The sequence below is a fragment of the Echinops telfairi genome, unplaced genomic scaffold (genome assembly GCF_000313985.2).
Source record: "Echinops telfairi isolate 266 unplaced genomic scaffold, ASM31398v2 ScPeMD7_7469;HRSCAF=8507_1, whole genome shotgun sequence".
Classification (NCBI taxonomy): domain Eukaryota; kingdom Metazoa; phylum Chordata; class Mammalia; order Afrosoricida; family Tenrecidae; genus Echinops; species Echinops telfairi.
The window spans coordinates 39,242,047-39,254,467 of NW_022111373.1; the positions used below are offsets into that span (position 1 = coordinate 39,242,047).

Consider the following 12,421-nt stretch of genomic DNA (forward strand, 5'->3'; position numbering starts at 1 on the left):
TTTCTGAATACTCCCTATTTCCACTCTCTTCTCTGCTTCCTATTTTTGATGGTAGTAAGAAAGGCCAGACTCATCCCTATATAGCTATATGGTCTGGTAGATGAGATATAACTTATCTTCAAATTCCTTTTTCTACCAATACCAACCATGCTTATGTTTAGACAAACCCAGTATCCTACCCAATAGCAATTCCAGGTATCACCAATTCCTGATGCTTTCTATGGTTCTATAACATTAGTTTGCATTGTTTGCTATTAGAATTTTTCTATTTTCACCTTGCAGTAGGCATCTAGATTTCAGTCTACATGTATATTACTATATCTCTTTAATTTTTCTACCTTCTAGTCAATAGTTGTATAATCTATTTTCATTATCTTTATGGTTTGATAATGTATTGTTCAATTTTACTTTAGAAATATTTTAGGAAGGAATAAAAATAAATGTGATTCTTCATATTAAACATGGAAAGACTTACTCTGAAATAATTCTGTCATATTTGCCAAGTACTGTTACATTTTCCTGTGAATTTTAAGGTTTAGAACAATTCTCGAAAGGAAACATGACCTGCTGCTCAAAACAAAACTCACTGCCTTTGAGTCAATGTCAAGGCATGGTGATCTTATAGGACAATGTAGAACTGCCCCTGTGAGTTTCTGGGACTGTGATTTCACTGCAGTAGAAAGTCCTGTCTGTTGTTGAGTGCCTTTACACAACGTCTTACTCATAGAAAACCGCTTGACAGAGTAGAACTTCTTCATAGGTTTTCTTGGCTGTGATGTTTATGAAACTAGATTGCCCAACCTTTTTTCACTGAGCTATTGGGTAGTTTGAAGTATTTTTGTTGACAGCCCAGAACTTAGCTATGTGCCACCTAAAATATTTTATTTTATTTTTTCCCCTGTGGTTTAGAATGATTACAGAAAGAGGTAAACTAAACTAGACATGTATAGAACTTACAGTAGTTCAAATTTTAGAAGACTCCTTTTATTTATAGAAGGATAAATAAGAAAGCATTACCAGAACAATAAAAAAAATTTTATTAAATAAAAATTCAAAATGTGAAAATATTATTTCTCAACAATTACGCCACCTAGCTCTAGAAAATCCTGAAAGAGCTGTTGCTGTCTTTCTAAATCCCCCTCGAGGAAATCTGTGGACTTTGATTAATACTGCATCCATATAGCACTTTAACACCCTCAAGGGAATCACACCAAGTACCTTTTAAATGTTCTTTAAGGTTTGTGAATAAAGAGAAGTCCGAAAGGGGCAAGATCAGGGAAGTGGAGTCAATTGGATAAATTTTCCCAGTGAAATTCTTGAATCCAGCCCTTGCTGCCCTTGAAGAATGAGCTGGTACATTTTTAAAATAGAAAAAAGAAAACACCTCGGAGCAAATTTTCTGCCTTTTTTTTTTTTCTTCACCAGTGCAGTTTTCAATTTCGTACAACTTCTTTATAATGAGCCCTTGTGATAGACTTTCATCTTTTGGGAAAACATGTCAAACACACTCCTTTGGAATCCCCCTAAACAGTCTTCATAACTTTCTGAGCTGACCTCTTTGCCTTCAATTCACCTGGCCCAGCAGATCCTTTTGGAAACCATTGTTTTGATTAGAAATTGTTCTTTTCCTTTCTTTTAAAGGCATACTAAGGACCTGAAGATAAGTGTATTCCTGAAAGAATTGCTCTGCAGCCAGTCATCGATTGCAGGCATATATCAACATGCCTTGGTTCGAATCAATCTGCGTCTGGATGAACAAGGAACCCTGTGGCACAGTGGGTTAGTCCCTGCACTGAGGAAGCCTGTGGCACAGTGGGTTAGTCCCTGCACTGAGGAAGCCTGTGGCACAGTGGGTTAGTCCCTGCACTGAGAAAGCCTGTGGCACAGTGGGTTAGTCCCTGCACTGCAAATGGAACGGAGGCATCTGAACTTCCCAGCCGCTCTGGGGAGAGAGGAGTCTGTGGGCTTGTTTAAAGAATAGCGTCTGAAAGAAAGCTCACCGAGTGTTTCCACTCTGGCTTGCAGGCTTGCTGTGAGTTTGCATTGATTCAGTGACAGTGGGTTTCAGTTTGATATGCGTAAGGGGGTTTCAAATTATTTGTAGAAATATGTTTTCAATATGGTGGAAATAGCCTGCTATCTTTTCATTCCATTTTCCCACACAGTGCTGTAACCCCTGACATGAACTGGTCCCTAGCAGCAATTACATTTTCACTCAACCTTATAGAACGCATCTAATAATTTTCTTGCAGAAATAAATTTGCTCTTTTTCAGTTTCACAATATTGAACACTATATTTTCCTTAAAAATATAAAGCATTATAATTGAACATACAATATTAAATAAATTCAAAAGCATAGTAAGTGTTTTCTGCCACTGTCTAATGAATCAAAGTTTAACTGTTTCTCTATACCTTATGTAGGCAACATATTTTTATGTCAGGTTTTTAAAAATGACAAAATGTACCTGTAAATTTTACAATCTTGTGTTCCCCACAATAGTGAAACTGCTATGTGAGTCATCATAGAGTAATACTGAGATGTTCTGGACATAATGAATATTCATAAGCTTTAATAATAAACATGTAAATTGATCATGAAATAAAAAATCTTTGACTTCAAGTATTCAAGGAAAAACAGACTTTTTATAGCTCTTCTATTTACTAATTTTGAACCCAGTGAATTCAAAAGAATATTTCAAAACAATACTATTTTAGGACCAGGGTTGTGAAAATATAGTTCTACCTACTTCATTACTTAAATATATGTCATTGTAATTGAAAAAAATTTTCAGAACTCCATACCATTGGTTGTTGTAGTCTTATCATATGCAACAGGACAGACTTTTGTAAGCCTACTCACACTATTAATGAAGCTTTGATAGTATAGCAATGAAAGCTTATGGCTCAAATTTCCTTGGTGTATTATATTTTTTATGTATGCAACTGGGAATCAGCTGTCAGTTGCTATTATGCCATGCTAATCAGTATTATTTATGGTATTAAAGATTTTACTTGGATAGTTTTTCTTCTGATGACTCAGATAAAACTCTTACATTCAGCCAGCCATTCAAATTCAGGCATACGAAAGAATGGCTTGTCTAAACATAATAACATTAAATATATTGAAGGCTTTGTATCTTATTTTGGACACGGAAAGCTTTATTTCTAAGTTATTCAGTTTGTTATATTTTTGAAGTCTACTGTTTTTCTTAATTTTTTTTTTGTAAAATTGTTTATACAAAGTCAACAAAAGTAAAGTGGCCTCCGGGGAGGTCTGGGACACATCACCTTAGACAGTGGTTCTTAAGTGACAATGAGGAAAGGGCCAAGTGAGAAATCTTACCTGAGAATTTACTCACATGGCAGAGGTGAGAACACAGTTTTATTTCATTTGTATGTGGAATAAATTATGTCCTTGCAGTTAGGTCCCAGAGGGTCAGTTCTGACCTATGAAAATCCTATGTACAATGGAGCAAAACACTGTGAGGTCTTGGCCCAACCTCACAATTGTTCCTCTGCTTGAGTCCACCCATTGTTGCAGCCATTGTGTCAATCCATCTCTTTGAAAAACGGACTTTTATAACTCTCCTCTTTATAGAGCTTTCCTCTTTTTCACTGCCCCTCCTTCTCAAGGACTGGTGTCTCCGGACAACGAGACCAAAGTATGTAACATGAAGTCTTGGTAGCCTTACCTCTAGGGAACATTCTAGCTGTACTTGTGCATATAGCTACGACGTTTCCATGGTAGTTCCCAAATGCATCAAGTCTCCTTCAGTCTTCCTTATTCAAAGGGAAACTTTCACTTTCATATGAGGTGATTGAAATACCATTGCTTGTGTCAGGTACACCTTAGTCCTCACAGTAACACCCACGCTTTTCAACATTTTAAAGAGGTATTGTGCAGGAAATTTACCCAACGCAATGCTTCTTTTGATCTTCTGACTGATGCTTCCACAAACATGGATTGTGGGTCAAAGTGAGGAAAAATCCTTGATAACTTCAACTTTTTCTCCATTTTTCCTGATGTTATCTATTAATCTAGTTGTGAGGATTTTAGTTTTCTTTGCATTGAGTTGTCACCAATAATGAAGGTTACCATCCTTGATCTTCATTGGCAAGTGCCTCGCTCTCAGCACACAAGGTTGTGTCACCTCGTCACAAGTAGCACGATCAATAATTACTTAAGGCTCTTTGACATTTTTAAATGCTCGGTTTATTCACTGCAAACACACATCAAACAATCTAACCATCTTAAAATTAACTTAAGGCATTAACTCCAAGGCTAACACAAGATTACTTCAGCATCGTACCAGTTACTGGCCCTTAGTGCTATTAGGCATTGCCTTCATCGGTGTCTCACCCAGGTAGGGTAGGAGAGAGCAGGAGGTGATGTCTCCTCCTTGGTTCCTAGCTCTCTGAGTTCAGTCTTTATACCTGGGCCTTTTATAGGCTGCCTTGCTGGCTCTTTGAGGACATTCCAGCATTCGGCCAAGGTCTTATCAGGGTTCCCCAGATGTGTCTGGGGAGCTGCTAGGTGCCTCCCTGGTAGGTGGTTTACTTCATTTCAGTGAGTCTGCAGTAATTCAGCATTTCTTACTGGACTTTTAGGCTCTCTCAAAATGAAGTCACTTATGTTCATAGGTGGTATGTAATTCAGCATCTTGCAACGAAGTTCCACATCTTGTAAAGTAGTTCTAACACGCTCTCATCAATATGCCATATGTATGTGAAAGTGGATATTGAATAAAGTTAACCAAAGAAGAATCCATCCATTTGAATTATGTTATCGGTGAAGAATATTTAAAGTACCATGCACTGCCAAAGAACAAACAAATCTTTTTTTTTCTTCTTTTCCATCTGCCTCTGCCACTGCCTCACTGTCTCTCCCTTCTCAGGACTCCCATGATGATACCTGAACAAGACTCTCCATCTTCCTCTTCTCTCTCATCAGTTCTTATTGAACTATAAGAACCTATGTGTCTCAGCATAGAGCTGTGCTCTATAGGGTTTTAATTTTAAGTAGCTTTTTTGGGAATATAATACACATATCATACCATTCAACAGTTCAATACCACCAAGAAGAGTTGTACAATCATCACCGCAATGAGTTTTAGAACATTTTCTTTATAACTAACTGATCACTATTACAAGCAAATAAATCTGTCTTGGAAGAAGCAGAACCAGAGTGCTCCTTACAATAAAGGGTGATGAAACTTTCCTTTCTTATGAGCATTGGACATGTTATGAAGAGAGATTATCCCCTTTCAAAGGACTTCATGTTTGGTACTGAAAAGCCGTGACAAGATGAACTGACACAGTGACCGAAGCAATGGTATAAATCATAAGAATAACTGATGGTTCAGGACCAGATGGTGATTCACTTTTTTGTACATGGGGTCACTATGAATCAGACCTGACTGGATGGAACCTAGCAACAATAATTTGGTATTTGTCTATTCATTTTCAGGAAACAAAGTTATACTATTAAAAAGTGCAGGAATGGGGTCAGGTTGATGAGAATCATTTATTTCTAAACCTACTTATCTAAAGACAGAAAGGCAAGTAAAAAATTACCACTATCTTAGAAGTTATCTACTCTTGTGTCCTCAAAGAAATTGTGCAAATATCAATCATACCCACATTTTGGCCCAGGCATGGTTTGGTTAAAAGATTATGCACACCCAAAGAAACCATAAGTACTCTAAGGAAAATAAAAAAGAGAGCGATTCCTAGTCAAACCTTACATGTAATTGTTAACCCATGAGTGAGGAAGGGAACATAGGGTTGACAGAGTTAACATGGAAGTGATATGTGAAATAAAAACAAAGGTGGTTTCCTTCTTCCAGAACAGTCAAGGTCTGAGATTTGGCCTATTCTGCAGATACAAATTAATATGAGGAAGTCCCATAAGCATAGGTAGGAGCATAGGTAGAAGACAGGAGACATCTGACACACAGGTAAAGACTAGTTTATTATTTACAATATTATTCACAATTATAGCAGCAGTCAATTTATCAGGACTTTCCTTAAGACCCAATGGTTTATGGAAATTCAAAGTGGGCCAGATAATGTCCGTAGTGGGTGGCAAAATTCAGGAAGTATACTTGGATTTTACTCTAGAGAGCTCAGAATACAAGACTAGCTGTAAAAAGGAGAGTATGTCTAATTTCCTAGAATGTAAGCCAACTTCTCATTTGCTTCAAGGAGTTGTAATATCCTTATCTTGTAAAGATGTTTTTTGTGCAAACATTCATAAAAATAGAGATTCGAGAACAAACATGTTCAATGACTCCATTCATAAGATGGAGAAATGTGAAAGACTCATGGATAATTTTTTTAAAAATTATCACTGACCCTACACTTCATATTCTATAAACTTGGACTGGGAAGAGTTGACTTAGGCCATGGTCATTTAGCCGAGGGCAATAAAACAGTCACTCTTATAGGCAGCAAATGCAGAACAATAAAATTAATCATAGTTTCTTATGGTATTTTTCTCAATAAAAGCTTTCCATAGTTTCTTTCCAAAGGTCTCTTACTACACTTCTTTCATTTAAACTCATAAAGCTAACAGAGAACTACTATTTGACATAAGCAACATACCGATTTCTATATTCTTCCTTACAGGTATAAGAGTATAAGTCTAAGGGAATTACAAGGCTCATAAATTTCATTCATTACTCTTGATAGTCCATTAGATATATTTGAATTAAAGTATGCTACAGTTTACTCTGTTGTGCATAGAGTCGATAAGGGTTGGAACCAACTAGATGGAATCTAGCAACAACAATATATTTTATTAATAGCCTGTAGTATGCAGTTGTGATGAGAGCATGTTAAAACTACCTTACAAGACATGGAACAGCTTTGCAAGACATGGAACTTCATTGCAAGATGCTAAATTATATACCACCTATGTATCAAGTGACTTCATTTTGAGAGAGCCTAAAAGCTCAGTAAGAAATGCTGAATCACTACAGACTCACTGAAAAGAAGTAAACCACCTACCAGGGCAGCACCTAGAAGCTCCTAGACACATCTGGGGAACCCTGATAAGACCTTGGCCAAATGCCAGAATGACCTCAAAGAGCCAGCAAGGCAGGCCGTCTATAAAAGGCCCAGGTAGAAAGATTGAACTCAGACAGCTAGGAACAAAGGAGGAGACATCAGCTCCTGCTCTCTCCAACTGTACCCGGGAGAGTACACTGATGAAGGCAATGCCTAACAGGACTAAGGAGCAGCAATTGAAATGATGCTGAATTAATCTTGTGTTACCCTTATAGCTAATGACTTAAGTTGACTTTAAGATTGTTAGATTGTTTGAGGTGTGTCTGAAGTGAATAAAAAGAGCCTTCAAGAATGTCAAAGAGCATTAAGTGCTGATTGATCATGCTGCTCGTGACACATGAGATGACTGAGAATACCATGGCTTCCATCAAGCACACCTTAGTTCTCAGAAAAGCATGCCTGCTTTTCAACATTTTAAAAACATCCCTGCTTTTCAACATTGTGAAGAGATCTTATGCAGCAAATTTACCCACCGCAGTCTTATTTGATATCTTGAATGATGCTTCCATGAGCAATGATTGTGGATACAAGCAAGACAAATCCTTGACCACTTCAATTTTTTTCTCCATTTATCGTGATGTTGCCTATTGGGCCTGTTGTGAGGATTTTGGTTTTACATTGAAAGATAATTCATACTGAGGGCTACAATCCTTGACCTCCATTAGCAAGTGTTCACATCAGCAAGCAAGCTGTGCCATCTTTTTATTACAGATTATTAATAAGCCTTCTTCCAATTCTGATACTACATTTTTCTTCCTTCAGTACAGCTTCCCTCATTATTTGCTCAACACAGATTGAACATGGTGAGAAGCTCCAACCTTAACAGACATCGTTCTTCATTTTGAACATGGCAGTAGTCCCATGGTCTGTTTGCACAACTGCCTCTTGATACATGTGCAGACACCTGATGAAGACAATGAAATATAATGTAGCTATAACTTTTCTTCTTTTTCAATAGAATACAAGACTTTATTTGCTGCCACTCCTTAGGAGGCAGTAAGCGTTCCAATTTGACTCATCCCGGTAAACAAGGACATGAGAGATTGCAAAGTGTTTTCAGAAAATCCACAAGTGTGGAGAAAGGATTGGAAGCTTCAACTCAAAACACACTGCAGAACCGATCTCCCAACCACCTGTCCCAATGTCCCACCTCTGTGAACCCCGAGGCACCGGAAAGCCAACCTCTATGGACAGCAGGTGATGCCACCTGACCGTCTCTGAGGCCTGACCTGTGTAGTCTCTGCTGCAGAAAGCCCCAGACAGCCAAGGTTGCCCCGCCTCCTGTCCTCAGAACTTTCTGCCGGCCAGCTCCAGTCCACAGGCTACCATTTGGAATGAATGGATTGTGCTGTTTCTCTATCTTTGTAAGAAGTCTCGGGCATTCTGCATTCAGAGTTACAGGTGGGACAGGGACATCCTGTCCTCCACAAGCACAGCATTGCCCCCAAACTGGTCTGTGCACCGCTTCACAGTGGCCTGGACACTCAGCAGCTGCTGCTCCACTGCGTCCAAGAGCAGCTCAGAGAGCTTGGGGGCGATGGGGTCGGGGCCCTGGCCGATTTTAAGGCGGACTCAGCACCCCGTTCTTTAGGTAGTTCAGTCTGTTCCAGATGGAGACCCGAATGATGCAACACTGATAGAGAGGGACGAGATTGCTTCTCTCACCCAGCGAGGGGCTCCCCAAGATTTTGGCATTATCGAGAAGGATGAGCATGCTGGCGCCTTCATCATCCTGGAAGCTGGTAATGATGGCGGTCAGCGTTGGCAATCAGGTAGTCAAAGACAGCTGTGTCGATGATGTCCAGGAGGCTTGGGCCCGAGTCACAGGGGGGTGTTTTCTTCACAGCGTCATAGCAGCTCTGGTCATACTCCCACCTGGTCCGTTTGCCCTCTCGGTAAGTCCTGCCCCAGGGGTGTCTGTGCTTCTGCAGAGGCCACAAGTCAGAGAGCCAGAGCGTGACGGCTCCCTCCATCATGTCTCCATCGGCACACGCTGGCCCTGTCTCCCAGCAGTAATAACATTTCCCATAGAAACAAGTACTGTGTCCTATGGTTAGGAGGTCCTCAACAGCTGCTCCATGGCCACAGGCTTGATCGCTGTCTGCAGATTAACGAATCTGCCAACCACCAAGGGGGTTCTGCGGAAACCCAGAACCCTATCCAGGTGGAAGGAGGCTACCTCCGCGTTGTCTATCATAACCAGCATGCGGTTCCCCTTCTACCACGTAGTCTAGGCTGTGCCAGTTAGGTTTGAAGACAACTTTCTGTCCTCCTTCAAGTATCAGTAAGGCTTTCAGCGGGTTGCCTTGATAGCCTACCTCAGCTTTAATGATTTTCTTGGTGGCCATGGCGTGCATGACAGGCCCCAGTTCTGGTGTCTCTTCCCGGGGAACCACCCACTGGGCGGCAATCTCCCAGGGAGACTGCAAGGTGTGGTCCAGCTTGGGCTCCAGCTCTACCCAGAAGCCAGCTATCATTCGGTGAAAAGCCCTCCCGTCCTCCCGATTGGCAGCTGATGTATCTAAGTTGTCAATCAGGAAAACTTTAATGAAGATACAGATGACAAGGAGAATTGCTAACAGCACGACTCGCTGTTTTAGTTTCATGTTGACCTCTTTTCCTTCCCCGCTGACCCTATCTCGCTCCCTTACCAAGGAGAACTGGGAGTGATGGTTAGCAAGATTCCACGCTTAGACACCCTGGTCCATTTCTTCACTGAGGTGCCTCCCACAATTCCTGCCCCGCCCTAGGCTGAGGCTGCTCTAGGCCGCCTCCAGGGAGGGGCAGCCCCAGGCCCTGCTCACCATCCCCAGCCACCACCCCCACCACTTCGGTTCCCGCCCAACCCAGGCGGGGTCATTCCCTGGCCACCTCCTACTTTTCTTAATACTGTCCAAAATTTGTTATGATTCGCAAATCACATGCCTTTCCAGAGTCAATAAAACCAAGTAAGCATCTTTATGGTATTCTGCCAAGATGCATCTGTGGTCAGCAATGATATCTCTCGCTCCCTATCCTCTTCTGAATCCCTGTAAACGAACCGTGGCAGCTATTTCTGGATAATATCCAGCAAAATTTATTTGCATGTGATATCAATGATATTGTTCTATAATTTGAACCATCTCTTGGGTCACTTTTCTTTGGAATGAAAACAAATATCTTCTCATCAGTTGGTTAGGTAGCTTTCTTCTAAATTTCCTGGCATGTACCATTGAGTGCTTCCAGTTTTATCAGTTTCTTGAAACATTTCCATTGTCATTTCTATCAATTCCTAGAGCTTTTGTTTTTGGCTCATTCTATCAATGCAGCTTGATCTTGATCATATGCTACCTCTTGAAATGTTTGAAAGGTGGCTCAGTTTTTTGGGACAGTGGCGCTACGTTTTATTTTCATTCACTTTTGATGCTTCCTGCATCCTTCAATATTTTGACCATAGAATCTTTCCAGAATGCTACTAGATATTTGATTTTTAAGTTCCTTCAGTTTGAACCATTCCTTCTGTGACTCTCCTGCCCAAAGGCACTGATCTTTGGTTTTCCTGTGGGCTGTGACTCTTACCACTTCACACTCTAGTTCTGGTTTCACTGCCGCCTCTCCTCTGCCATTCAATCATTGCTTCTGTAGTGTCATAAATGTTTATCCCTGCAACGAGGAGTTCCAATGGACAGGGATTTCAGGGTCCAAAAGGGCCAGTCCACCTCTAGCTCTTCTTCCTAAAGTAAAGTTAGTAAAGTTATTTGTACTTCTGGTAAAATCTCCCCTGCTTATGCTTCTGAGATGGATTATTTAAAAACAGCAGCATTGCAAAATTACCAAATTCCATGTTAGAGTTTCAAGTTCTTACAATCACAATTGACCTTCATTATTATATGAAAATAAATTATATCATCATAACAGATTTCCCCCCCCCCCCTTCTCTTATCCAGATCTTTCTGGTAAAAAGTTATCTAATGGAAGTGAAAAGACTATAGCCAGGATATCTATATTGTGTACGTCACTCAATTTTTGGTGAAAACTTCAGAAACCATTCATTTTTCCTTTGATCATACTATTTTTTCATGTCAAAAGGGCAGTATCATTAAGCTAGAATTCACATTCTGTCAGTTTCATCCTTTGAGTATAAAGAATTACAAGTCAAACCCATTTCAATTAGGGTTGTGTTACCCTCCTCCATCTAGTCAGGAGAGAGTTTGTCCCATCGCAGGAATTTAATTTCAGTTGTCTACATCCGGAAGGTACATTCATGCCAATGGAAAATGTCCTTTCAAATGTTTCTAATAGAATTAAAGGCATTTGAAAATATGCTATGTGTGCAAGTGAAACTAATTTGATTACTAATTCTATTTTGTGCTTTGGTACATATTCACATTTATTACTTGTATTTAATAGCTGCAGATTGGTGGGAAAGGCCCACAAGAGAATGGCTTGTTCTTTTAGGAGATAGTAAATAAAACTCTGACATCTAGCCTTAGGTTATTAATATTTGGCAAATAGCTTTGACTTGTTTTCTAGGCTGAATTATTTTCTATCAACTGAGTTATGTTTCTCTGTAGTTTAGTCAATGTAATATAATTTTTAATTTTAGATATAAGAAAATGAATATATAGAACATCATAGTTCTCACATTTATAAAGTCATTTAACATAAAATATAAACCTAGAATTCCATGTTATGGTTCTATCAATAGCACCAGAATCACATCAGAAGCTTGGTTTACTTGTCTTCACACATATATACATATATACTATGATAGTTAGCTTTTGTGTCAATCTAACTATACTAGTATTCATAATGTTTTGGCAGTTAAAATCTAATAATACCCCACGTTGTGAACTAAGCTTATATAATTAACACTATAATGGAATGCATTCTGAGCAAACAATCAATTGAAGATTAGAGTGTGATACATTATCCTTCATTAGACCACAACCCTGATGCAGTCAATGACAGGAAGTCCTCGGGGATATGGGCTGCTTTCTATATAAGCAGACACCATAGAAAAAAATTGCCTGCTTTTTTGCTGAGTCTGAATCCTGCATCTGGCTCTCTGATCTCCAGTTTTCTGGGCTTGAACCAAAGGTTTTCCATATTGTATGACTATTCTGGAAGTCCTCAGAACCCTGCCATCTGACCTGCCAAAACTTTAATGTATGTACCTCTGAAACCTCAAGCCTAACCTGTCGCCCTTGTATTCAACTGCTTTTGCAACCACAGCCCATGGCCTTTCTGCCAATTTTAAGTTTGGTAGCCCTTTCAGGTAATAGTGTGAGAAGTTTCCAGTTTAACATCTGACCCATCAACTGGGAACCTGACTGCATATTGGCTTCACAACTTACTTCTACAACTATATGA

The 12,421-nt window shown here is 39.7% G+C and overlaps 1 pseudogene; it reads right to left on the reverse strand.

The window, feature by feature from the left end:
* Positions 1-8,464: 8,464 nt before the first annotated feature.
* On the reverse strand, positions 8,465-9,675 carry LOC101659620 (annotated as a pseudogene).
* Between the last annotated feature and the right edge of the window lie 2,746 nt (positions 9,676-12,421).